This window comes from Suncus etruscus, chromosome 1 (assembly GCF_024139225.1).
Source record: "Suncus etruscus isolate mSunEtr1 chromosome 1, mSunEtr1.pri.cur, whole genome shotgun sequence".
NCBI classification, from domain to species: Eukaryota; Metazoa; Chordata; class Mammalia; order Eulipotyphla; family Soricidae; genus Suncus; species Suncus etruscus.
Window position 1 is genome coordinate 155,072,821 of NC_064848.1, and position 5,858 is coordinate 155,078,678.

The window sequence follows — 5,858 nt, forward strand, 5'->3', positions numbered from 1 at the left end:
ACTTGCCTAACGAAGTCAGGTCCAATCATGATAATATCTTTTCATAATTATGGGTTACCCCTAATACAATCCTAATAACAATCCTTTATAATAATGCCTATACCAACAGAGAATGGTAATAGGGATGCTAAATAATTTTAGAAACTTGGTCTTAGAAATGCCCTGTATTTTTCTTACTCATTTAGAACTCTGAATTTTTGTGAAAAGAAAGTCTAAGCATTTCATACGAAGGCCACAGGGACAACCATAGAGGCCTCTGGATCATAGCCTTGGTTGAACTCCTGGGTCATCGGCCAGCAACCACCCATTGGCCATTGGATTGAGTCATTTTGAAAATTAATCCTTCATTCCTCATCTATGAAAATTAGGGATGGATATCTTTACAGTGCCAGCCAGGATTATAGATTAATGAACTAAGCTGTTATAGTTTTAAAGCTTTAAAACCGTAAACCATTATTTTTTGCCTTGAGATGGTTTAAAAGCCAGTAGTACATAACCCATATAAATAGTTAAGGTGCCTGTCCAAGATCACAAAGTTAGTAATTTCTAGAATTATAACTCAGACTTTCTGTCCCCTTACTATTATGTTCAATTCTAAAATGCTTATCTCTGGATCACATTAAATGATTAGTAAATATTTCTTTCCCTCCCTCCTTTGTCTCTTGTATCACAAATGGGCACTATTATGTGCATTAGTCAGCATAGACTGAATGGCTATTCTAAGAAGCTCCCAACAGCAAATGCCATCTTGACTTACATGAGACTGCACTTTCTGGAGCAGATATTTCCAAGTTGAACAGTGCCTCTTCTTATTTGAACTCAGGACACATCTGTGTTCCTCAACATACTTGAGAAACTGACCTCTTCCTGCTCTCTGATGGGCCTCTTAGGCATTCACAGCAAGAGTAGGTGAGTTGAATTTTAGGTATTCAGGGCTGGTGGTTTTGAGGCAGGAAGGATGTCTCAGAGCCTCAAATCATTATTTTGTCTACATAGGAATCTCCAACAAAGAATTTTTCTTTCACTGTTTCCTACAGGCTCTGCTGAGTTTGGATGGCATGTTGTGGCTATAGAAGAGAATCAAAGAAGACAGAGACAGAGTTGATGCTTGTGAGCAATGTTCAGAGTGATAACATTGAGATTGTTCAAAATCCTTTCTGGGGTCTTACCCTCTGGACCTTTACTGAAGCCTGGGCTTCTACTTTTAACAGCTTAGATAGAAATATGGAGAGAGGCATTGAATGGACAGCAGAATTAGACACAACTACATCTGTAAAGGCTACGATCTTTAACAGATTGCTTCTCTATACTTCTGTCCGTTCCTTTAGTATGGGTATCCTGGATAAAAATCATTAATATTTTCATTCATTCATTTTCTAATGACACATCTTTTCATTTATCCTTCTACTTACTGAAAACTTTATGCCAAAGTGATTCAGGTTATAGATTCTGTGCTGCATTGTGTTGGTATTGAGCTCGCCTTGACTATTTGCTAACTTGATCATTTTTATATTCCTATGCCTCTAGTCTTCATTTGAAAGTGGAAAACACAGTAGTAATAGCTGCTTTATGAGGTTCTCATGTGAATTTATTAGAAAAAAAGTAAAAGTAAAGTCCTTGCCCTGGCACCTGGTAAGTACACTGTACCTGTCCCAGTTTTATTCTTGTTTGTTGTCAGTGTGTATTGAGGGAAGAATAGCAGATGGCTTGTGAGTTTTCAGCAATTGTGCTAAAAAACACAATATTTACTTTTCTGTTTGCAGAGAGCTCAAGTTCCCAAAGGAAATGAGTCTGTCACTATATCATTATCTATTATCTGCATAGTAGGTGCCCCATCTGGATGCTCCTAAATGTCAAGCACTTATTTACTTCCCCACACCCTCTTAAGGTTCCTTTGGAGCATGCTTTGAATATGCTTTATCCATAGTGGAAGAACCTGGGGCACAGAGTGAAATCACTTGCCCAAATTTGCACAGCAAAAAGTAGAGGTCATACTCAGGTCTGTCCAAGTCCATACTTTCCTGACTGTTCTTGAAAGTGATTGCAGGACCACCCCAGGGGCACAAAGCTGGCTCAAGTCTGAGAATATCTTACAAGGCTCTGACTGGGCTCTGCCAGCTTTGAAATGGGTTTCAAAGCCTTGTCTAAGCCCCACACACACTCCAGGATGCTTTTCAAACAAGGGCCTATCTCGGAATCCTAATGGCAGGGCTGAGGAGAACAGGCTTGATTAGCTTCTAAGAATACACTCCATGCCATTTCCTCTCCTTATTTGCAGTATCAAAGGGAACCTTTGGGTTTGAATAGCAGCTTCAACTTTCTGCCTTATTCTGTAAGAAAGAAAAGCATTCAGTCAGAAATGAGGTGGTTTCATCAGCATTTTCCAATTTCAAATGGAGTTTTGAAAACTGGTGGTTTCCTTTGGTGGTCAGAATATATTTGGTATCCCGAATTGGAAGGTTTTCCAGACTTACTAATAGGAAACAAGCTCCAATCTCTCACAGTGGGTGGAAGGTGGGGTAGGAGAGTGAGTGGAGAGGTTAAAGGGAAACTTTGGACCAGGATGAATGGATGAAGGGGCATACTCTCTGGGGCTACAAGTAAGCCAGTTTCTGAATATTCTGCCCTTTTGGATGATCTTGTCAAGGTGAGTCTTCAATCTGCTCCTAGAATTGACATAAACCTCATCAAAGATGAGTTGAGGCAGACCTCAGAAATCAGGCACGTTGACACTGAAGAGATAGTACAGAGAGCAAGGCCCTTGCCTTGAACATGGCCAACACTCTGTTGGCCCAGAATCCTATATAGTCCACAAGGCTCACTAGGAATGATCCCTGAGTAGAGCCAGAAGCACTGAGTGTCAATGTGTATGGCACAGAAAAACAACATCAACAACAAAGAAAGCTTATTAACTCAGAATTAATAAATTTAAAGATATAAAACAGGGCTTAGCAAATATTTTAGGTAAAAAACCCAAGAGTAAATACTTTCAGCTTTGCATCTAGAAGGCACCTGTGGCATTGCTCAGACCCACCACTGCAGTATGAGAGCATCTGCAGAAGTTACATGAGCTAACAAATGTGGCCACGCTCCAAGAAAATTTCACTAGGCCCTTTATGGAGCCAGAATTTTAATTTTATACCATTTTTCATTATAAATATATATTTTTACTTTCCCTCTTTTTAAAAGTGTAAAAAATATTTTATGGATGATAAAATAGCATGTGGCTTAAGAGATCTAACCCGCAGAAGTATCCAGGTGACCCCTAATCTCAATAAAGGGACTTCCTGTGCTCTGGGCTGGAAGGAGGAAACAGATGATGACCAAGGTGTAGTAGGAGGGAACCTTAGAGTGTTGGTGTAGGGCAGAGAAAGAGGGAGACAGAGATAGAGAAAGATAGAGATAAAAAAACAGAGACAGATAAAGAGAAAAAGAGAAAAGCGACAGGGACAGAGACAGAAATATAGAGACAGAGATACAGAAATAAACATTTTTAGTATATAGCTGTCTTCTGAAAAACTATACAAATTTTTCCCCCAAATATCCACTACTGATCCCTAAGATATCAGAAACCTCTATGTGCTAGAAATGAACAATTTTTTGTTTGCATCTTTATTTGTTTGTTTCAGTTTTGAGAGTCACACTGGTGGTGCTTAGGATTTACTCCTAGTTATGTGCTCAAGAATCATTACTATAAGTCATGTCAGAGATAGAAACTGGGTCAGATGCTTGCAAGGCAAGCATTTTACCACTGTACTTGTACTATTACTACAAAAGTGTAATTTGATGAAAGTCATTGTAGTTTTTGTTTGTTTGCTTTGGAGATATATATATATATATATATATATATATATATATATATATATATATATATATATATCTCCAAATATATATATTTGGTTTGTGCTGCTTTGATTTGGAACCACACTATTAGTGCTAAAAATTTACTCCTGGTTTTTTGGTCAGGAATCATTTCTGGCAGAGTTTGGCAGACCATATGGGGTGCCAGTGATTGAACTTGCGTCAGTCGCATGCAAGGCAGGTTCAATAACATCTGTACTATCTCAGCAGCCTCAAGGTTTACTTTATTTTTAGAATCTTAGAGCTGTTTATAACAAATTATATTTTTCAAATATGTAGTTTCATACTTTTTTAGAGCAATTTCTTTATTTAAGCACCATGGTTACAGAAATACTTTAGTTGGGTTTTAGTCATAGAATATATACCACCTTTCACCAATGTAACTTTCAGACCACCAATGTTCCCCATTTCCCTTCTCCCCCAGCCCCTGCTTATCTTCAGGACAGGCATTCTACACTCTCTCACTATCATTGTCATGGTAGTTGTCAGTGTAGTTGGTGCTCTAACTGTACTCACCCTATTTGTGTTAAGCTTCATATCATGGGCTGGTCATTCCAGCCCTCATCTCTATTGTCTCTGGATATTATTACCATCCTGTGTCTTATTTTTATTATATCTCTTATATCCCAAAGATGAATAAGACTATTCTATGTGTCTTTCTACCTCTGAATCATCTCACTCAGCATAATAATCTCCGTGTCCATTATGTAAAGGTAAATTTCATGACTTGATTTATCCTAACAGCTGTGTAGCATTCCATTTTGTAGATCTACCACAGTTTCCTTAGCTACTAATCTGTTGTCAGGCATCTGGGTTGTTTATGGATTCTGGTTATTGTGCTGCAATAAACATAAAAGTGCAGAGAGCATTTTTGTATTTTGTTTTTGTATTCCTAAAGTATTCCCTAGGAGTGGTATTTCTTTGAGGAAATATCTGTTTATTTCTTCTCATTTTTAATGGGATTAGATTTTTTTCTTTAGTCTGTCAGTACCTTGTATATCTTAGATATTAGCCCCTTATCTATTGGATATTGGATGAATTATCCACTTGGTATTGGATGAATAGTTTCTCCCATTCTATGGGTGGCCTTTGTATCCTAGTCACTGCTTCCTTTGAGGTGCAGAAGCTTCTCAGTTTAATATAGTTCCATTTGTTTATCTCTTCTTCCCTTTACTTGGACAGTGGTGTTTCTTCCTTGAAAATGCTTTCAGTCTCAATGACATGAAGTGTTTTGCCTATGTTTTCTGCTGTATAGCTTATAGATTTGGATCTGATATAAAGGCCTTTAATCCACTTTGATATGACCTTTATGCATAATATTAATTAGAGGTCTGAGTTAAGTTTTTTACATGTGGCTGACCAATTATCCCAGTACCACATATTGAAGAGGCTTTTTCTTGTTTCACTTTGCATTTCTTGTCCCGTTATCAAATATTAATTTAATATATGCCTGGGAATCATTCTCTGGATACTCAAGTCTATTCTACTGATCTGAGTCTTTATTCCAATATCATATTGTTTTAATGACTATTGCTTTATAGTACAATTTAAAGTTGGGGAAAGTGATGCCTCTCTGTCTTTTTTTTTCCTAAGGGTTGTTTTAGTTATTCTTGGGCATTTATTATACCAAATGAATATCAGAGGTGTTTAATCCACTTCCATGAAGAATGTTATAGGTATTTTTACAGGGAAGAGTGGAAGGGTTTACTTTTTTAAAAGTATCACAGTCCATTTTTCACCAGATGATAACTCAAATGTTAGTTATGTAAACACCCACCCTAGATTCAATCTTTATATGATCCTTCATGACGTAAAAGAGCAACTCCCAGGAGTCATGTTTATTGTGACCCCAGGTCCTCTCAATACTCAGGCATTCCAAAGAGATTGTACAATATGTTCTTTAGGCTGTAATTCTTTCTTGCAACTTCCTTTATATCCTATAGCTACTTGCATGTGGAACACAGTTCCCTTTCTACATCTCTTTGAAATGTCTTTCA